The 23,467-nt window shown below is 36.8% G+C and overlaps 1 long non-coding RNA gene across 2 annotated transcripts in view; it reads right to left on the reverse strand.

Moving 5' to 3' along the window:
* Positions 1-23,467, reverse strand: part of LOC143691557 (uncharacterized) — a 41,577-nt gene that overhangs the window by 9,113 nt on the left and 8,997 nt on the right. Inside the window, exons 3-4 of one of the 2 annotated variants that reach the window (XR_013179575.1) lie at positions 22,326-22,430; positions 19,435-19,557 (exon numbers count right to left, since the gene is read on the reverse strand). The exons of the other annotated variant lie outside the window; for it this stretch is intronic. This is a non-coding gene — a long non-coding RNA (uncharacterized LOC143691557). Of the gene's footprint in view, positions 1-19,434; positions 19,558-22,325; positions 22,431-23,467 lie in introns of those variants that run through there. 2 annotated transcript variants of the gene reach the window in all.

Consider the following 23,467-nt stretch of genomic DNA (forward strand, 5'->3'; position numbering starts at 1 on the left):
AGACAGCACACTATATAGATGGAAAAACCCACGCTGTTGTAATGCAGAATTCATATTCTTTTTGAAAGTCTCTCCTAGACAGATTCGCAGGTCTTTAATTGACTTAAGTGCAATAAAAACAAATAGAAACTATTTTATTCAGCAAACACTTTGGAAAATAACTTTTCTCTGGAGAGAAAATCATCTGTAGTTATAGAAATAATACCTTCATTCTTCAAGTCACCTAATCATATTTTTACTAATGGAATATTAGCAATGCTAATTACTAATGCTTTACCAGGCAATGCTTTATTGTTTACTGTTAGTGTTCTCAAAGAGAAAGGCCTTAACTTATACATTTGTACAAGTATGATATAAATGTCTAAGAATGAAATAGAAAGACCGTAGCTAAATATGACTATATAAAAGTAAGTATCATTATGAAAGCTCTTGGTACATTTACAAGATGAATGTCTGCTCAGTAGAATTGTTTTCTAACGTCTCACATACATCTGCTAAGCCTATATCCATATATCTACACACTAACAAACACATGCATGGATATTTCCATATAAATTCATAATTCAAAGCAAGGACACGGGTAAACATGAACACCCCCATATGTATCCATATTTCATAAGTAACATCATAAGCACCACACACATGAATATCCTCATAAAGAGCTATAATTAACACCACAGACACAAATACACTTTAAAATAAAATTCTATTCATAAGAGAAATTGTTGGCATCCTGTGAGTGTGATTTTCCCACTGGTCTAAACATATCTTAAGTTCTAGACATTAGATCACTCTAGAGCTACTTTTGGGGGAGGGTGGCAATAGAAGCTTCAAAATAAAAGGGAACTATTTCAAATCAGACCTCTACTTGTGCAATTCCAAGGATAACATTTCCAGATAAACCAGAAGTTTGAACCAGAGAGAGTAAGAAACAACTAATATTTTCCCAAGAAACAAAAGGTCCAGGCCAAAAAAAAAAAAAAAAGGAATGAGCATAAGGGCACTTAAATGAGCATACGAGGAGGAAGAAGGTGACAACAAAAGAAGCCCGTAAAGGAAGACACCAAACACAATATTCTCACATAAATTCAGACCACCGTCCCATACTTACACATAGAAGCATTTAGTACACATATATATTATGTAAATACCTAAATCTAAAACTTTCTCAGACAAACACATACCAACCAAATGATTAATGTATGGTCACTGCTCATCTGGCAAATTGCCCAGTAAAGTTAGCCCTGGGTCCCTTTCCATGTCACCACTTCCACGCTGTGTCGCTGAGACAGTCATTTCCCCTCCTGGTAGCTGAACTCCCACATTCATGACCAAAGTGACCTTGGCTGTCTCCTGGTGCCCAAGCATGTCTCAAGGATAAATAGGAAGTCCCATTACTGGCAGAGCAGAGCAAAAGTAATTTACATGATAATAAGAATGGATTTGTATTTGAATATTGTACCCCATAGTTTATTTTGACAGACTTATTTTTCAAAAAGTGTACCTAACAATCAAGGGGATGCATGAGTAGATTGGGAATACACAGCTTCTAAGTAGTTGCCTGAGATTTTAAAGAGTCACAAGTTAATTACTTAGGTATAATTCAGTTATTACAAAATATATGTTTATAAATATATGTAATATGTTCTCATCTCTATCCTATGTTCAGTTTCAGGTTATTTGACAGACTTTGGTATCAAAGAACGGCCCTTGAAATTTACAAGAAACTGATTTCAAATGGAAAAAATATATAATTGTGCTATTTTCTTCCGGGAAGTGTGGGATAGAGAGGTTGAAAGGGTTTAAATGGGATGCAGAGAATGGAAGAGGGGAAGGATATCTTCTCCTTCACACACACACCCACGCATACACACACACACCACATTCCACTAACTACAATCACAACCATCGCTCTCCTCCAATAAAGGTTACTGGTCCTTTGTACCCGGAAATGAAAGCAGATGTAGGAAGACCGAGAGGGGAATAGGATCTGCTCCCACCTCACCCCGGGTTGCTCAAAAAGAGTCAGAGAAACCTCAGAGAATTCCTGAGTCCCAGAGACCGTGGATTGGGGCGGAGCCCCTGGAGTGGGGGGCTGTCCGGCGGCAAGACCTGGAGGGAGGACTCTGGTGGGAGGATTGAGAGGCTGCTGTCACTTTATGGGTCTGCAACCCGTAGTGAGAATCTCCTCGTTGCCAGAGGACTGCAACCGACTGGGTGCAGGGCCCCCTCCCCTTGCTCACCACGAGGACCGCGCGCCTCCTCCCGCTGCTGTGGTGGCGGCGCGGCAGCAGAGCCTCGCCCTCTCCAATCCCTACTCTCTCCGTGCTTAGCCGTTAAAGAACAGCAGCGCCTGGCACATTCCTGGAAGACTTCGGGCGCAGAAGAGAAGCAGGCGCAGGGGGACGAGAGAGGCAGCATGCGCCCCTCGCGCGCAGCCTCGGCGCCCAGGATCTGAGGCTGCAGCCCCAGCTCGCCATTGTGAGCCGCCGCCAGGGGAACCAGCCGGGACCGCCGTCCCCCGGGTTCCGGTCGGCGCGGCAATGGGGCACCTGGCCACGAGGGCGCGCGGCAGCCGCCGCCTCCTGCTTCTACTCTGGCTCTTTGTGCTTCTCAAGGTAGGGGTGCGCAGCGGCCCCGCGATCTGGTCGGTCGGCGGCCGCGCTCCAGCGCCCGGGCTCAGCCGCCGGGGAGCGGCGCGCACCGGTAACCGTGGTCCGGCGGCGGGAACTGGGCTTACGCTTTGTTTTCCTGGCGTGTGCGTGTTCCTGGAGGTCTCGAAGGATGGGGGTGGATGAAGAAGGGAAGTTTGCTCATTTCAGCTTTCCCCTTTTGAGCTCTTTTACTGCCCCTGGTTCTCACATCAAACGTGGGCTTTTTGGATAGTGTTTCCTCTGGCGAAATGAAGTCACTCTTCTGGTCTCTACTGCCCCGCGTCGCTGTTTAACCTTTCCGCCCCGGCCCACACTCCTCACCCCCCACCCCCCAACAGAGTCTGCTTTGTTTTAATTTACCTTCTTCCGGATTTATGCACTGGGTGCTGAACTTGCTAAACGCAAATAGACTGCCCGGGGGTGGGTAGCGGGCATGATTTTTTTTGAGTAAGGAGTGTCAGGTTGATTCTGGAGAGGACCGGTCTCCCCAAGTCCTTTTCTCCTCTCTGAGAATTATTTTTTAAATATCTGGACTTTACCCCCTGTGCTTACGGATGATGCTTTCTCTAATGGAAATGATTTTTTTTTTTTAATCAGCATGGTTAACTTTTTTCGTCTGCTCTGGAATATTCTGCTTCATGATTTTACTTTAAGGAAAAGTAGAAAGGAAAAGGGCTGCTTAAAAAAAATCCTGGTTTGACAACTATACTGTACAAAACAATTTTTTAAGAAATTTCAGCTAGATTTCTTTGGGGGGGGAAGTGGTGTGAAGTTATGAGGTAATTGTTTCCCCACTCGTGTCGTCAGTGGCTGTACGTTTAGTTGTGCCATTAGTCCTTCCCTTCTCGGTAAAGCAAATTCAAGAATGTCGACAGGTGATCGGGAGCTATCCTTTCAGCACCAGACTGATACCTACCCTAGAAGTGAATGAAATATTAATGCATGCATATATTTTCTTAACAAAGAGTCTTTTTTTTTTTTTGCTTATATGCATCATTAACTTTGAATGCCTATCAAGGAGATAGTGGAGCAGGATAATGAATTAAGAATAGTAGGAATTTTAAATACTCCATATTTTCATTTATCTCAATGGAAAACAGGAGAAATAGTTTAAGGGGAAACGGTGATGGAGTGCATTAAATAATATTCTAAATTATATTTAGTATGCTTTTGCATTTTTATTGTTATACAAATAATTTAAATAATCTCTATTTAAAATCTGGAAAAAGGTAAGCCTGGTCATGTTTTTCACTGTAGGAGGTTGTTCTTTAGTGCACACCACAAAACTGACTAAGATTTCTGTTACTAATTTTTCTATTTGTAAAACTTTGCCACAACTATTATATCTATGCAACATTCATCATGAACCCAAACTTAACTGCATAACAGTTAAGACTCACATGTCTGACATGTGACTCACTCCCAATCTTTCGTGCAACTGAAGATTTTTATTTAAATTCTTTGTAATGAGTAAGAATTCTAGAAATGTGAGGATGCTTCATTTGGGAATGGGGGCAGAGTGCTGCAATTAAAAGGGGGGAAATGTGACAAAAGTTTGACTCAAAACTCAATATTGGAATGAGAAAATGAAGTCTGTAATGACATAGTAGTAATCTCATTGACTGTAATAGAGGTTAACTCTGTTTCACTTAGGTGTATTCTTGAACATTTGACGATTAATGCCAATTGTGGCGAAGTACATCACGTAATAAATATATTGAAAAACAAAGAGTACTATTTTAGTGGGACAGATAATTTTGTAAAGGAAATTATCACTTTTTATGTATCCTAAATGTAAAGTATACCAGAGGAAGGAAGAAAATATATATTGAGTACCCACTAAGTGCCTGTCAATTTTCTGTGTATTTCATATAAACCTCTTTTATTACCATTGACGGTAGATGCTCAAACTTGAAAATTGGGCAGAGAGTATAATCTCTTTACACTGGAGGATGGTATATTACGTGGTAAATTGGGTACAAAGTATATTCTCTTTATGTTTGGAGATATTAGAGTTAAAGGCCCTGATAAGTGAATCAGCAAAATAGCACTAACATGCAGATGGTGATAAGAGCATGAAAAAATACATTATTAAATACCAAATTGTCAGTTGGATCTCAATGATAAAAGTCTTTGGTTCATGGGTACTGAGTTAGATACAAACTATTTTCCACCTATGAAAAATCTGCATAGTTCTCATTATGACCATTAAATATTTCACTATTCTGTAATAAGCATCCTCTATATATGAGTAGGAATCTCTAAAGACCATACTTGAGAAACTCAAGTATGAAGTTTGATTTATAGTTTTAAAACAACTCAGGAATAAGTCTGACATAAACCATGGGAAAGTGTGAAAGTTTGAATACCTATGAGCAGATATAATCATATTTACTGAGGGATCCTATATTTGTATGGCCGTAGAAGTCTTTATGCTTCATTCTTTACCTATGGCTTAGTGATATACAGGTGTTATCTGGGCACTTCACATTGTCTAAATCAGCCACTAATACCTGAGGCTAATGCCTGCAGAATTTATTTGCATAAATAAAATGTTGATTATGAAAAAAATTTATTTAATATCTATCATCTATCTATTATTTATTTATACATATCTATCTATCTAATAGAAAAACAAAAGAGGTATTCAATTGCCAGGTATACTGGGAGCCTACCAATCTCAGTCTTATACCCACATATGAACATAGATCTGGTAATCCTTCCTCTTGTGCATCTACCTGCAATTCTCAGTGAAAACAATATAACTTATTTTACCTTTTCTGCCTTTACCAAATTTCTCCCTGAAAATTGCTCTGTATTAGTTCACTCAACTATCAGTGCTTCCTTAACTAAGATGCAAATTGAAGAATATGACATCATAGGAATTTAAATTCTGCCTTTCCTGAAATGCTACATATTAGTAGTCGACCAGAATAGCTCCCTCAACTCATAGTTCGGCATGTATCCTTTCTTTATTAATGCCCAGTATGTTTTTTTCCATTTCTGCCTTTTCCTGAGTCAAAGAGCATTAGATTTGAAAGCATTAATGTTGCATTTTCTGAAAGAAACCCATGTTTAATTCTACAGAAGCATGAGTTTTGTGACGCTGGCCATAGTATTCTAATTCTGGAGAAATATTTACTTTCCAAAGTCTGTCTGACTTTCCCTACTTCCCTGTAAGCTTTCCTTTCCATCTCCCTCCACACCACACACACAAACACACACACACACACACACACACACACACACACACTCTCACACACACACACACAGGCAGTTGAGGTTTCCTTGTTGAGGTTTCATCTGTATTATAAATTATACAGTGTTGGCAGATGAGCTATAATCCTTTCATCTTTCTGTATCAACCTAAACCATTCTCCTGGCAATGAAGTTTGCAGCCATTAACTCCTCTGTCAGTGGGCTCCTTTGATAAATGTTGCTGCTAATTTAGGAGAAACCCATTTTCCATATGTACCCTTTCCCAGTAAATTGGAAATAGTTCACTGGGCGGGGCCCCTACAGGTAATTAGTTGTTAATCCTCTCCATTGTACCCATCTATTTCCTCTTGTTCTTTGAAATGAAAAACAATAGAAACTTAAACCACACTTCTGCCTCATAACCCTATAAGAAAATATGCATCTATATGCATAACTAATTAATAACAATGTAAGAGTGTTGTACTTTTTATTTGAATGTTGCACTGTTTTTAACTTCTAAATACCGCACTTAATGGTATTTCAGCTTATAAGCAAAGTGACTCCTCAGTCTTATAAGCATAACTTCCCACTTGAGACTTGATGTTTTGCAAAACACTTCTTTGGTGTTGGACAAAGTTGGCACACCTATATAAATCATCGTGATTGGTAGCAGATTGGCACTATAGAAAGCTTAATGTTTAACAGCAATGGTTGCTGATATCTATTTCTTACTTTTTCCTTAATTTTGATGGCTTCAGCTACTTCAGTGCTGTTATATTTTCAGAAGCAGAGCTCTCATGCAATGACAAATTTTACTGCAAAGAGCTTAGCATGTTCATCTAATTACTCTAAATATGTTGTAACTATTTTTTAAATAAAGGAATGTCAACGACTTTTTTTATCTCCCACTGTGCCTAGAATGTGGTGTTAGACATATAGTAGAAGCTTAAGAAACACGATTCAATTTTTAGCGTTATATTGTTTCTGACTGAGAATCATGAAATATCGTAACATTGGCTTATGAAAACATTTAAGGACAATATAAGAAAATTATCATTATATGAATGAAAGTATCATAATGATAATTAACTACACTAGAATAATAAAATTTTATGTATTACTTAAGACTTATTAATATCATTAATCAAATACCAACATGTTATTTTCTTCCCCAAAATGTAATACTCCTAATTACTCATACATTTGTCATTATTGCCTTAACTGCTACTTAATGTCACTCATTAAATCGTACCAGTTGAAATTGTAGGGGACATGGCTTTCCTTGCCTCTATAGGTAAACTACAGCTTTAGCCAATGCATGTATGTAATATTCATATTTTTGCTTACTCCTCTATAACATCCCTCTCCTCTGAACATTGTCAACTAGAACTGACAAAAATTACTGAATTCCTAATAATACATACTCTTACACGATCAAGCCTTTTCTATACCTAGTATTGGTTATACTTATGGTGGCATTTATCCTAGGGCCATAACCCAATCACTTAAAACTCTTCATGTTGGTCTTAGAGGCCCATAGGTATCACTTTCTCTGCTTAAACATGTGAAAGACTTATTTGTGCACTTCTGTCATTGATTTGAGAAGCCAGAAGAAGGTTATTGTGGTACAAGTGTAGTACCACAAGCAAGAGGGTGAATGAGGTGGGATGATATTGGAGGCTGAATATAAAGGCTGTCATCCCTTCCTCTCTTGTGTTCTTGTGTGATGGTTGGGTTCAGGTATCACCTTGGTCAGGTGATGGTGCCTAGTTGTCTGGTCAGCCAAGCACTGGCCTAACCATTTCTGCAAGGATATTTCATAGCTGGTTAATAAGCCAGAAAACTGATTTATTAAGTCATCAGTCTGTTGATGACTGTAATAAGCATCTGTGCCTGATTACATCTACAATCAACTAAAGATGCGTCTTCTGCAATCAGTTGAATTGAATCCAATTAGTTTAAGACTTTTAAGGGAAAAGAAAGAATTTTCACTACTTATTCAGCCAGCGAGCCTCTCCTTCAGAGTTCATCGAGGAACTTTATCAGAGTTGCCAGCCTCATAGCCTGCCCTACAGATTTTGGACTCTTGCATCCCCCGTATTGTGTGAGGCACTTTTATAAATCTCATATTTATAGACATCTCTTGTTCATTCTGTTTCTCTAGAGAAGCCTAACTAATACAACTTGGCTCCAGAGGCTCCATATTGTTTCTACCAGCTCTTCAGAGGAATAGATGGATAACCTGCACAACTACCTGACATGTAATTTGTGATCACTAATTATTCCCTAATATTTCCTTTTCTCATTCTTGTCCTAGGTCTCCAGAGCACCTATCCTTAAGGTTTTATTTCTTCTCTGCACAGGGTGTCTTCATTTATTTCTATTAGTAGAACCATATCTTATCTTTTTGTCAGAAAATCATCCTCTCCTCATGTCTTAGTTTGTTAACACTGCTATGAGAAATACCACACACTGGGTTGATGTAAACAGTGGGAATATTTTGGCTCATGGTTCAGAGACGCAGAGAAATCCAAAATCAGGATGTCAGCAGTGTGATGCTTTCTCCTCAACATCTGTAATATTCTGGTGCTGACTGTAGGTGATTCTGGGGATTCAAGCTTTGTTTTGTATCCCTGCCTCCTATCTCATGGTGATGTCCTCTCCTTTCTCTTCTGGTTTCCCTTGACTTCCAGCTTCCAGCACCTCCCTGCTTCCTGCACCTCTTTCCTATGGTTTTTTTCTCTCCCTTTGTCTGAATTACTTTGATTAAAAAAGGGCTCCAGTAATCTGGATTAAGGCCCACCCTAGGGCTATACCTTAACTAAAATAATGTCTTCAGTAAGCCCTATTTACAATGGGTTCACAACCACAGGAATGCAGTTTAAGATTAAAAACATGTCTAAATTGTGCAAAACAGATGTCGGAGAATTTCCGAGAGCCAACACTTTCCTTTATATCTTTGGGCGTATTGAGGTCTGATTTCTAACTCTTGTGTATACCTTACTTTCTGAATCAGGGCTATATTTTCATTAACACTAGCATACCTGGTTTTGATCTTGGCTTTAACTGTTAATTAATCTGTCCTTGTCTGTCTGTTTCCTTGAAAGAGCATTCCTTTAAACTTTTTTGGCTGCCCAGTGTTTCCTCAAGCCAGAATGGCAACAGCAAGAAATTACTTTAGTTCTTCAATACCATGTCTGTGTTTTGGATTGTGTATAAAAGTTTACTGCCCAAATCAATTCTGTTAGTCAAACATCTATTGAGCATCTGTTATGTTCCAGGAATTGTACTAGATCTTGTAGGAACACTAACAGATAACATTTAGTTGAATCCACATAAATGGTGTAATGGGAAAAAATAGACATATAAACAGATAAGGCCATTAAAATGTAGTCAGAGTTTTGCCCTCCTTTTTTTTTTTCACATAGAGGAAAGTTTCGGGTGCTATTTGTGGTGGTTTGGGAAAAGGTTCTTTATAAGATGATGCTGAGCTGATTCCTGAAGCATAGATATGAGTTAGATTAAAAATTAAGGACATATAGGCAGAGAAAACTGCATGAGAAAAGATGTAGCATTATGAAAAAGCATGACGTTTAGGAAAATGCAAATGATTTGGTATTATTATGGCAATAAGATAATGAAGCAGTAGAAGTCAGATCAAGGAGAGTCAAGAATTTTATGTTATACCAAAAATTAGGGTCTTTATTGTTTGAGTGAAGACGCATTTTTGAAGAGTTTAGGAAAAGCGGTAATGAGGTAAGATTTGCATTTTAGATAGAGCTCTTTGGCTGGAAGCAAACTGCTAGGAGGTTATCATATTGGTCCAATTAAGAGATGGCAAAAACATTCATTCTAGGATGATGGTAAAAGGAACTAAAGGCAGAGAAGCAATTTTGAAAAATACCTAAATTAACAAAACTAGTTTTAAGATAGCAAGTGTGCTGGGTAATCCCTATTTCCCTTCAAACGATCTCATCCCCTTCTCCACCCTGCTCAGTGACAGGACCCTGCTCAGTGACAGTCTATTCCAGACTCCCTTGCCGTATTTCTTCTACTGAGTGAGGTCAGTGGTGAGCACACACAGAGATGAAGGGTAGGAGGAGAATGAAGTAGACCATTTATTTCCCAAGTCTCCACTCTGGCTTGTCCCAGTTGGACAATGGCTGCATTTGCTCTACAGATTCTGTAGGCCAGCCTCTCTTCCAAGGCTAAAATTCTGGCAAAGTTCTAGGAGCAACTCTCTTCCCTTGCCCTTGATGGTAATATTTTCTCATGGCTGCTAGTCTGTGGTTATTTTTCATCACTGTTCAGTTCCATTATTCCTGCCCCACGCTTTTATTAAACTCTTTGGGATTTCCCCCTCTGGCTGCTTTCTGGAACTCTGACTGATAGAGAACATGATGGGTTATGTAGTGGAACGCTTGAGTTTAAAGTGCCTGAACAAACAAATAGTTGAATGTAAGTCTGACGTCCAGGGGAGGGGGCAGGCCTGGAGATGTGAATAGGGATTGTGGGAGACTGAATTATGTACCCCAATTTAGACATGTTCCTAATCTTAAACGGCATTCCTATGGGTGTGAACCCATTGTAAATAGGATCTCTTGAAGATATTTTATTTAAGGTGTGGCCCAAGCAAATAAGGGTAGTACTTAATTCTAACTACTAGAGGCCTTTAAAAGCAGAAGAAATTCACACAAAGGGAGAGGAAAACGCTACAGGTAGCGGCTGGAAGTAGGGAGGTGTTGGAAGCTGGAAGTCAACGGAACCAGAAGGGGAAAGAGACCACGGGTGATGGAAGACTTGGGTACTAGCCAAGGTTCTGAACCCTTGTATAACTGGTAGCCCACCCCAGAATGTTACAGGAGTTGGGAAGAAAGCATCACCTTGCTGAAAACTTGATTTTGGAGTTCTCCTATTCCCAAAAGTGTGAGTCGAAAATTTCCATACTCGCCAACCCATTGTGCGGTATTTGTCACAGTAGCCTGGAAAACTGAGAAGGGTTGTCCTCCGTGAGGGAAAGGGAGAGAAGGGCAGTGGCAGGATGGAGCCTTGAGGAGCACGAAAGTTTAATGGCTGGCAAGTAAGAGACCTATGAGTATTCAAGAAGGAACAAGCAGAGCCATACAAGGTAAAAGCAGAATCAAGGAAACCCAGGGTCTAGATAATTTCAAGTGGGAGGGACTTGTCAACAGCATGAAATGCAACAGAGAGGTTTCAGAGGTTTCAGAGAGGTTCTGAAAATTAAAGTCTGAAGAGCTACTTTGTCTACAGACCTGATAGGTTATAAAGATAAAATTTATTGTACCTGCAATTTGAAAATATCAAAATAAAAAGAAATTCAAAAATATAATTTTCTCTCATTTACCTCTAGCCGTGCATGTTAGTGTACTTGGATTGGCTCTAGACCTAAAAATGGTAGTTCCAGAAACTCACGCAACTAACTGAAGTTCAAATGATAAATTATTATTTATCTTCAAAACTTCTGAATTTCCCCCAACCAGGACAATTACAGCCAATCCTAAAGAACACCTAGGACAATATATATGATTATACAAGGATTTCATGCACTAGAGTAACTTTCCAGAAACCTACAACCTCCAGATGGGTCCCTGGACCAGATAAGTCCTGAAACCTAGAGGACACAGCCTCTCCAGAACATCAGATAGTTCCATCTCCCTACCCCATATTAGTGACAGACCCTTCCAACATGAAAAAGTTATAATGGCCGTAGCCCAAACACCCCTAAACAGTGGTATAAAAAGATCAAAGTTGATGGTGGAATTATACAGAGAAGGTAAGGTATAATAAACAAATATGAATGCTGACTCAAACTGATATCTCTTTTAATCTCAAGTACCTTAGGGCAGCTAGAAGTAAAAACCTAAAATTGTGGAATTATAGCCCATATCAAACTGAAACATATTCTACAACTAATTGTGGTGCTGTGCTTTGAAGTTTATTGCTTTTTTGTAGTTATGTTATTTTTCACAAAAAGAAAGAAAAAAGCCTATTTTGGTGATAAAAAAATATTTGAGCCTTCTAGCCTCTTATATGCTGGAGCAGCTAAGAGGAAAAATCTGAGAAGATCATATGGTAGCCTGTGACAAACTCTGGGATCTGTCCTGTAACTACTTGTTGAAGTGTATTTTGAAAACTATTGCTTTTTAAATTTCCTTGCTTTGTATATATATTATACTGTACAATAAAAAAGTAAAAAATAAAAAATACACCCCCCAAAATTTGCTAACCAGCATCATGTGATAAATTGATTGTTCTTTAATTGTACAACTGACCTATGCAGACAAGAGCATGGTTAAGCAGATGTACTTTGCGTAGAATAGGGTAACTGCCAGTATTATTTTTATGGACGAACACAGAAAGAATGCTTTTTAACAATAACAATATAGAATCACAACATTTCTAATTAGTGACTTGTTGCTAAGATCATATATAGTGGCACAGAACCTTTAATCTGCGATTGTCACATAAACAATTTACTTGAAAACACTTGTGGTTTTCAAAATATGAAGATTTGATATGATTTATATGAAACATTTGTAGGTATCTTATTTTAGTTAAGTATTTATTTTAAATATTCAGTGACTTCAAAATAGTGAACGGTGCTGTTTAAACTTAAAAGCATATACTACCCTTATATTTCAACTCAGTCAAAAAACCCAAAATATAAATTCTTCATAAATTTGAAGTTTCTGGAGAGAATTTACATTTTAGAGAGAGTAAAACCTGCCTATCATTTTAACATTATTTTCAATCTAGTTTGGGATACAAAATAAAAAATTAAAAATTTTTGTATATAGATTAAAAAGTGTAACTTAATAATCTTGCAGGTATTCATTGAATTTACTTATAAAGATAACTCATCATTACTTAAAAAAAACCCTATAATTTCCTGAAAAAGGTGTATTTTTATTTTCTCGAAGTGTGGGTATCTCATGGAAATTTTATAGGTAGCTTTTTGAAAATGAATGTCCTTTTTCTATATAATATTCTATTAACAAGTGACAATTTTCATATTCAGTTGAGAGACTAGATATTTTATTATCCAGTATAAATAGGGAACTAAAGGTGCTGATTAAATCAATGTTCTTTTAAATCAGTTATTAAAGTATTTGTAAATATACAATGTCAAGATTTTCAAATACCTAAAATACAAAAGATTCATGATAATTAAAATCTAAAACTCTTGCTTATTTCAGTATTTCATTAGTGATTTGAAAGTTATTACATTGATCCATATTGATACTCAGTAACTGCAATGGTACTCAATTACTCTATTGGAAGGTGCCTAACTTGGTTTAGTTGTGATTTTTTTCTTCTTTACAGAAAGATTTTAATTTTGTTTTTATTTGTTGACAAAGCAATATAGAGCCAAAAATAGGGGGAAAATCGTGATCAGATTTTTTTATATTCTCACATACACAGCTAAAAAGAATTTTATTTTTCCCTGATCCACGAATTTATGATGAGACCTGCATCTGGAGAGCACAAAATAGCATTAATAATTATTTCATTAATGGATTTTCTGAGTTTAATAATCTGTTTAAAATATCAAATCATGTTTTCTGGAACTCTCCTAAAACACATGTATATGAATTTCTTTCTGTCTCTTGAATGGTTGCATTAAAATTAGACTAATTATCATTTATCATTCTTCTCTCAGATAAACCAGGGATTTCTAATCTAAGACGAGATGATGGCCCATAATTTAGACAGTCTAGTAATATTGCTATGTATTTCAAATTAATGGATATAAGTATATATCCAAGAACTGAAAGTATAATTATGGCAATGGAAGTATTGTTGCCAAATACTACAAAGGATAAGAATTATTTTTACAAGAATAAATGTCAACACTTTCACCATAAGAAATATCTTATTACTTGGATGTACTTAAAATTCTTAAATTTTATCTAGGAAGAAAAATTGGCTTCTAAAGTTTTTGAATATTAAGTTGATTAATAAGATGACTAATAAAAGACCAAGGAAATTGTAATATATCATTAAACGTGGAGTTTTATGATCTTCCCTTAAAGGATTATAGGTAAACAGATTATTATGAAATGCAATGGTACAATAGAGTTATTTACATATAAAATAGTGACTAGATGGGGATAAATTTATTTTGCATTGACATGAGGAATTTCTTTTGCAATTTTCCCTAGCTAAATTACGCTTTTTAATTAGTTTCTCAGAAGTGACTAAAGGCTTCACTCAAAATGGTTAGATACTTGGAGATTTGTAATATGGAAATTCTGATGTTGTCAAAGCTGTGCTAAAATGATTGTAGGGGCTTGGAATTAAGTACTATGGACTTCATTCCAAAAATCTACTTTAGGAGTTTGTTTTTTAAGAAGTTAAAATTGCTAAATCTACTAAGACTCTGGGAGTCCTTTAAGAGTGCTCCAGATTACTTTCTTGGGGAGTATATTTGCAATTAGTGCAACAACTCTATTTGTCTTTTTCATAGTATGCTACTGGCCTAGGTAGTTTTTACTGCCTGATAGATGCAATGCCTTTTTTTTTTTTCTTTTTGAAGGTTAATTGAGGACCTAATGAGAATATTTCAATTTAAATTCTTGTTGCCATGCTGAGGCTTTCAAAGAAGCTTGTTTTTGTGTGGCTTCTTGTGGTTTTGAATTAAGGAGCTCTTAGTTTGAAATATTTTTTTAAGTCTGAATCAGGTCTGTATCATCATACACAAGGGTTTTATTGTAATTTATTAAGAACTAGAGAACTGAAACATGTTTATTCTAGAATATGTATAAAATACAGCAAGTGACAGAAGAAAGTATTCATTCCTAACCACTCCATTCCAAAATAACTACTGTCTGAGGCTTTATCTTTCCATTTTTTCCCCTTTGTCTGCATGTGACTTTGTACGTTGAAAAACAAAACTATGAAATTGCACTACTATTTTAACAAGTTCTTTAACCTAAATGTATTATGATCAGTTTTTCAAGAGCTGGATATTTTCAGTCTTCTGCAATCCAGGACATTAAGGGATAGCCTGTTAATTTTGTAATTCCCTGTTAATTTTGGATTAAGGACATAGGTGATTACAGGTATTAATCATAACTATGAAGTGGAGAGCAGTTGCTGAGTTGGGGGTCATCACTACAAGTGTGCCTACGTCAGAATTAATCACAGCAAAACTTCAGATGCTATATTGATAGGCACTTATTTTTTCTCATTTCTCCCTTTAAATACCAAAGAAATATTGTGAACACAATTAATACCATTGAATTTGTACACTTGAAAGGGAGAAAGTTTTAATTGTATATATGTTACTATGATAAAAAGTTAAGAAAGAAAAAAAATGTAAGAATACAGACTTTCTAGTAAAAAAGATATAGGGTTGGATCTGGCTATGCACCTTACTAGCTGGGTGGCCTTTGGAAGTATACTGAAATTCTTCATAGGAGTCACAAATTACAGAGGCTTTTGAGCTCCATTCTTCCAGTGGTCAAGTCTGCCATGCCGCCACACTTGCTTCTTGGAGGAAAATCCCTCTTTGTTTTTACGCATGTCGTCTGAAGAGGAGAAACCGTCCTCCTCGACGTGACCTCCATGCCCAGGGCAGAGTGATGTACAGAGGGCGGACTCCTGATCCAAGCTAAGCCCACATTCGGGCTGCACATCCCTGACCACAGTGATGGCTTTGAGTTTGGCATGTGGTTTAACCAGAACAATGAGAATCTACTGCAATTGTTTTCAAACCGACCTTGGTGGGGAACAGGGTTCTCTCTGTTGGTGGAGCCATGACCTGAGCTAACATATGTAGGGCTAAGATATGAAGACAGAAGCTATTCCCAACCAAGAAATTGATTTTATAGAAGAAAAGGAGCGGGCAGGGACCACTGAGAGCTTTCATCAAGATTATCTTTAATTTCAAGAAGACTATCTCATTTCTCAAGCTACAGAGAGCCACTCCACAGGTACTCAGAAAGATTACAAAACAGCAATCTACTAAAATTCAATTCCATCACACCGAGCAGACATAGTAGTGATACTTGGAATCTGTAAGTGAGCCTGAATCAGAGGGATTATATAATTTATCATACTAACTGGGATACTTTTGAGAGTTCAGAGAGTCCTATTGATCATTATGGCAGGATAGCGGGCATAAATGAGCCTGTTCTGGGAAAACCAGGACAGATGGTTATCCTGCCTGAATATGCTTAATGAACATGTTTAATGCAGTATGTAATCACTAGCTCCTCACTCATTCCTGAAAGCTTCTACTGTAAACAAGATGAGCTAAAATCTGTACATGAATGTTCATGGCAACTTTGCTTGTACTAGCAAAAAAGCAAAAAACAAAAAAACCCAAATGCCCTTCAATGACTGAATGGTTAAACGAATCATGGTACATCCGTACCATAAAAAACTACTCAATAATGAAAAAGAATGATTGATTCACAGAACAACTTGAATGAACCTCAAGAACATTATGCTGAGTGAAAATAGCCAATTCAAAAAGCTGCATGCTACACAATTCCATTTATGCAACATTCTTGAAATACCAGAGTTATAGAGCTGGAGAACAAATTTGTGGTTGCCAAGGATTAGGTTTGGCAAGAAGAGGAGTAGGGAAGTGTGGTAGCATGAGGGAGCCTTGCGGTGATGGATGTATATTGACTGTGGTGGTTGTTCCATGAAGCTATATTTGTGATAAAATCATATAGATCGATACATGCACACATACAAATGAGTGCGTGCAGATCTGGTGAAATCTGAATAAATTCTGTGGATCATGCTAATTTCAATTTCATGGTTTGGGCATTTTCTGTTTTGATATACAATGTTTCAGCATTGGGGAGGCAGGATGAAGGATGGTTGGGGCTTTTTTGTTCACCTCTTTGCAAGTTCCTGTGAATCTCTAATTATTTCCAGTGAAAAAGTTTTTAAACAGCACTTTATTACATTTATTTTGTCTTGTTTGGGAGAGGCAGGATGAAGGATGCTTGGGGCTTTTTTGTTCACCTCTTTGCAAGTTCCTGTGAATCTCTAATTATTTCCAGTGAAAAAGTTTTTAAACAGCACTTTATTACATTTATTTTGTCTTGTTTTGTTATGCTTGTTTGTGTGCCTGTGTGCCTGGCACTCTGCTAAATATTGTTAATTTACTAGGTGTCAGAGATAGTCTCTATGGTATAAGAACTTTTTGTCTCAAAAAGATAATAATTACACTTTCAGGGAGAGTAAGGATATATAATTAAATGTACAAAAATTCAAGAAAATATACAAAATACACAAGGAACTAAACTTGAGTTAGCGTCAAATTCAAATTCATTATGATGCAAGCCACATACTGCTATATTTTTAGAATATACATCTAATGAGTTATTGAAAGGACCAAATGTTAAGGCATTCCCATTTACGAATCCCACAATACCATCATTGAAGGTAACATTTTAATTATTCTTCAGAGAATCAGATTAAAAGGGATCATGGAAATTATCACTGTGAGAGTTAAAAACAAAATCTTTGTTTATTGCTTGAGTAATGTCATTCTTCCATTCTATTAGCAATTATTTATTAGTGTATCTGGAAATAATATAAATAAATTCCAATGACACAAAAAGTGTAAGACATGCTTACTAATAGTCTTGAGTAGAACATGGTAGGGTGAATGAGGATTTATAAAGGTGAATAGTTATTTTTTAATATTTCAACCACTTAGTCATCAAATGTATTAAACTGGACTATATGCAAATAAGGCACCAGCTTATCATTTTTTAAGAGTGTAAAAACTGCCTCAGGCAGTTGTAATATAAGGGAAAATAACAAATGTAGTAAATTAAAGGGTAGTATGTGGCAATACTGTGAAAGAAACATGAAGTAGTAACAGATTAATTTGCAAATGAATGGACTACTAGCGCTCTTGTATTCGAGTAGTGGGGAAAGCACTTGGGCATAAAGGGTCTGGAAAAATAACCTGAAAGAAGATCAGTTTTAACCTGACTTTGTTTGATTAAGATTAGCTGGAAAGAAGAGGTTAAGGGAAACTTTCCAGATTGGAGAAACAGAAGGAACTAAAGTGAGAATGTGCTGAAATGTAAATCATGTTTAGGAAGCTTGAGTTAAATGGGGTGGCTGGATTCGGGTCTTCACAAGGATGAATAGTTGGAAGTGAGATAGAAAAAGTGGTGCTCCTGAGGCATCAGCCTCTATTCATAACCTCCTGTCCGATAGTGCTACCAAAGTGAACACTAAAATGAACTGCAGCTCAGCACTGGTGTGCCAAAAAAAGAAAAAAAGCATCATACCTCATTTTAGCTTTAATTACTTTTATAATTCAGAATTTCCTGTTAAATGCAAATGTTCAATTCTAAATACGTGTGCTCTGTCTTAATTAGATAAAATAATCCTCTGGTGCTTGAGTAGTTCAGTAAATTAGTCCCTAGACTTAAACTCCCCTGGATCATGTTATTTATGCAGTACTCTGTATGCTCTCATAGAGATAAAATGGAAAATAAATGGATTTTTTTCCAGAGACAAGTTGTAACTATCAGCATACTTTCAAGTTTGTATCCTCTGCATATGACTAAAAAAATTCCATTGTTTACTATAGTAATAACTATTAACATATATATATGCCCATGCTTTTAGAATATCTTCTACAGTGTTATGCTTTATTTAAAATTATATTTCTAAACCTCTCTGTTAAACACATAAACATTTTAGCAATTCAGCAATCAAGGTCCTACAGTAGTGTCACGTTTGCATGTAAGTATGTCCCGAAAGAAAGAACCAATACAGGTCACTTGGGCAGAAATTAGAAATAGCTCATCTTTCAAACCTCAATGCCGTATTGATAATGTCGGTGATTATATTAATCATCGCTAATCTACTGCGTGGCCACTGTGTATCAGGGACAGTCCCAGGCACTTCTTGCACACTGCTCCAATTCATCCTGGTCTAGTCCTGTATATCATCATCATCTTTTCAACAACGAGGAAAACATCTTCAGAAGGCTAGTGAAGGAGTTAGTAAGGAAACTCCCATCTGTTTGATCATAGACCACTGTGCTGTACTGCATTCACTAGCTTTATAGCTTCCTCCTCCTATATAAATATCTTGAGACACGGGTAACTATATCCATGTCCAGATACTTGGCTGGGACTGCCATTTGGACCGCAGTGGAAGTAGGGGGTTACTCCTGGATACAGCTGATTGCTGCCTATCCAAAATCTTTTCTGCAGTTTCTCTTTTCCTGAGCCAATCAATTCATGTCTCATGTTTCCAGTCCAGACCCTGTTGAGTGTCAGAGGATCCCTATAAAGATTGTAATGGTCAGGATTATAGTGTTCCTATATCAGCCTCTTCAGTTTAATGGCTCTGGTACTTCTGCACATTGTTAGATAATCACATAATGTGCTCACATGGAGAACATGTGCTTTAAATTTCAGTATACCCAGAACTTTCATGAACAATGATATAAGCTTTGAAGCCAATTTATGCCCTGGCTTTAAGAATCCTATATGAGTTTTGTAGCTTGCTGGCTTTATGTGACATTTACACCAAAGATAGGCCTTTCCCTGCAGGAAGATATCACCTCGACAATAACACTTTTAACACTAACAGCTTCCATTTGATTGCATTAGGTTTGCAGATTAAACGGATTAATGGTAGTGCTCTGTGTTTCTCTCAGCTCTTCTGTTTAATACTCTTATCTGACAAACTGTAAATAGAAGACATAATTAATTACTCATGACTTACATGTCAAGTTGCATAAAAAAATTGCATCCCCCCAAAGGCCCATTGTTATCTGACTGTTCTGCAAAATTAATTTCTCAAAGGAAAAGCATACCTGAAGATAAAGTTTTTTGTGCTTTTTTTTAAACTTTATTTATTAGAGTGCTTGCAAAAAGATAGGAACAACAGCATTAACAATTAACAGAATTTTAAGGAGCTTGCCTCATTTACCTCTAAGGTATGTTATTTTTCCTTTTTGTTGTAGTTGTTGCTGCATCATCCATGAGATGCTAACCCCATATGTAAAAGTAATCATGGTTCTAAGAAGGAAGGACTCTTTAGAATATTTCCTACAGAGCACATACTGTCCCCTCTATAAATTGTCTCTACCTTGAGTTGGGAAGTATACTGCCATGGTTGAAAAAATAGAATAATTTTTTTTAGCCATTTCCTCTGTCTCATCTGTCTTAAGTTGATCTGAATGAAATGAGGTCTGTGCTTTAACTGGAGAGCTCAGCATTTCACATTTAGCTCTCAATCTGTTTCATAGTTTTTGAAGGAACAGGCTGCTTATGAGAAAATGTGCTGTGCTATTAAAGGATACTGGCTTTATAGATTTCTGTTGCTTTGCAGCACAGTGATGGCCAGGAAGAATTTTTGAATGGACTTTTCTTCTGAATTTTAACAGATAGTTAATAAAATGTAGGGCATATACCTCAGGTCAGAGAAAATCAAGTAGCTGCTGTAAAAGAAAAAAGAGTCATCAATGAAGCGAGGCAGCATAGTAAAGACCCTTTTCTCAAAATCATTTAGCCACTTCACCTCTCTGTAAAATAAGACTCAGGATCACTTTTACCTCACAGGGTTACTGTGAGGTCTAAATGAGATAATCTGTGAAAGCACTCTGTAAACTGTAAAGCACTATTTAAATAAATAGATATCATCTTATTAAAAATGACTACAGCACCTCTTTCATTTGTGCTGGGATAGCAGTGTTTTCTTTCCCCAGATTTATGTGTATCTGTGCATGTAAGCAGCGTGTGTGTCTTGGAGGGCTAAAATTAATATTGTAGTGCATTCTTTTTTCTTTTTAAAAAACTAACTTTAAGACAGCTGTAATCACACCTGAATTATATGACTGGATGACAATATTTAAAATGTATAAAATACTTCTGTTCAATGGCACAATATTTTAATGTCGGCTCCATCTCTTATCTATCTGTCAGCTCACTGGCATTTAAAGTGACTTCTCATTACATTTCATATATATATAATGCCTTTGATTACCCTTAAATACTCTTCATCCGTTTGTACAGTATTTATGTCTATGATCTTTAATCATCTTTCATATGTTGTATTCAACAACAATTCATGTATTCTTTCATCCATCCAGTGAACATTTATTGAGTACCAGTTGTATGCTACATTCTATGCGAGTCATTCACTGTTTCCTTGAGCTTCACTTGTCTCTGGGTACAAATGAGTATCTATTTATAATAATATAATTCCAAACACAACAGCTAGCCACTGGGGCATCCGCCTTCTTCCTATAAAATGCTCTGCTCTATTATTTCTCAGAGTGTCCAGGGGGTCACTGCTGTGGAAACCCAGTTCTTCTGGATTCCTCTGCTGCCCTTCCAGACCTACATTATCCTCTTAGACATTCCTGCTCCAGCGGTTTGCCCACCTGGTACTCCAACCCTGACACCTCCTCTGATGGACTCAGAATTTTCTCTACCCTCAAAAACTGAGGCTTTCTTACTGGGTCAAGGTTGTATTTTGCTTTTGCCCCTTGGAGCTCATCAGCTGTGAGCTAAAGGATTACTGGAAATCCTGGACCATTATTCTTCAGGTATATCAGAATTCCATTTGACACAAGCTAGGCTCGCCTCATCATACTGACAAAAACAACAATTACCCATCTCATTTTTGCTTGCTCTCATTTACCTTGCCTGCTCTCTAATAGAGTTTAATATGCTAGTGTATAATGAAATAATCAAATGCCAGACAAATGTATGAGTATGAAAAAAACATAAAGTCAAACTAACAAAAAAGAAAAATGAAAAATGAAAGAAAAATGTTAAGTAGATTTTCTTTTATGACCTTTTAAAAGTTTGTAATCGTAATCGAATGTGAAAACAGAAAGAAAATTAAGTTTGTTTATGTTTGATATCTGCTTTAGAAATTTATTTCTAAATTTCACAGTGGTTGAGATATTAGAAATTATTGCAAGTTCTATTATCTCAAAAATTTTCATCAAATATCCCAAATAAGTAGCCATTTTACAGTAATTCAAAATAAAAATGAAAATAAATGTTATTATTCATTTGAACATAACCTAAGTTAACAGAAAATTTTTACAATGGTTTCCTTATAATCATCATCAAGTTCTTACTCAAATAGAGGTAAATATGAAGACCGAGTTTGATATATTGAAAAAAAAGCGGGAAATAGGAAGAAATTTTCACCATTTCAGAATTTCCATTTTCAAAGTTTCTTAATATTGAAAATCCCAGAATTATTGGAAGATAGGAAATATGTCATACCATCAATGTGATGCTTCCTAAGGCTTATATTATATTCAGAGTCAACCGTGAACATCATCCAAATGGTTCTAAACTACATACATTTGGAACTTCGAATTCAAAGAGTAGACCATCTTCCAGTAGTATGAAGCATTTTACAGACATAGCACTGGCCTGTCAGAGCACTCTTTCCAAACAAATAATTCCGACTAGCCAAATTTTACTATACCTTCCTATAAAAAGGTCTTGTGAAACTTGGATTTATGCAAATAAGTCAATGAGAGGAATTTCCATTTCTTCCTCCAAACTCAGCACCTTAAGAATAATAAGACACCTATTAAAAGAGATGAAAACAAATGTGGTATACATCATTGAAGCTGTTTCATACTGTAAATTAAAACGTCTATAATGTGCTCTCTCCGATCATATAAAATTCATGTAAAATTTACTTAGTGAAGTTTTAAAAATACGATGTAGAAAAAAAGGACTTTGAGTTTGTGGATTTCATGGCTCTTTTCATATGCTGATGTCACTCAATATCAAGTCTCTCTATTTTCACAAACCATCTGGGAGATTGACAAGTTGTGTCTCACCAGATGGTCTGGCAAACCAACCTCTCACTTTCATGGCACCATAACTGCATGAAAAACCCTGGAATGCTTTAATGCAGTGTTCCTGCTCTAAAAATTCCACAGCTCATGGTGGTAAGAGCCACTTCATCATTGCCCACTTTGCTTTCCAGTGTTGAAATTGGGGATGTTTTCTCCTGGGTGCTAAGATGTTCAAGGGCACTGAAGAATTTAAGTGGTTCCCATGAAGTGCACCAACTAGCCTCCTATCATCCTGTCTTTCTACATGATCCCTTCTTACTCTGCCTCTCCTTCTCTACTCCCCTGTGGATGCTTTTATCATTTATACTTTACATGTAGTGTAAACAAATGAAAGGAAGATAAATTTCTTCTATTCTCTCCCCTTAGTTATTTTCCACCCTTTTCTCATATGTAAATCATTGAAATGCATACATTAAAACATAAGGAAATAACTGTACAGGTTTGAACTCTGCATGGGGGATAGTACCTCCCTGAATCTAGCATGTAGCCTGTTTATACCTTGTATCAAGAAATTTAATTGTCTCTGTCAATTATTTTATAACATAGTTACATACTTAAAAGTTAACACCTGTGAAAAAGTCCTTAAGGCCTTTCTGTCTTTTATCTTTCTCAATATGAAGACTGCATCAGACCCCCTTTTTTCAGCTTGGAGATCCAATCTGACCTCAATATCTTCCCCCCTTTCCCTCCCCATTCCTTCCCCGATCCCCTCTCCTTAGTATTATAAATTATTTCAGCCATTTAGTGTCCAAGAAAAAGG

Source organism: Tamandua tetradactyla, chromosome 7 (assembly GCF_023851605.1).
Source record: "Tamandua tetradactyla isolate mTamTet1 chromosome 7, mTamTet1.pri, whole genome shotgun sequence".
Classification (NCBI taxonomy): domain Eukaryota; kingdom Metazoa; phylum Chordata; class Mammalia; order Pilosa; family Myrmecophagidae; genus Tamandua; species Tamandua tetradactyla.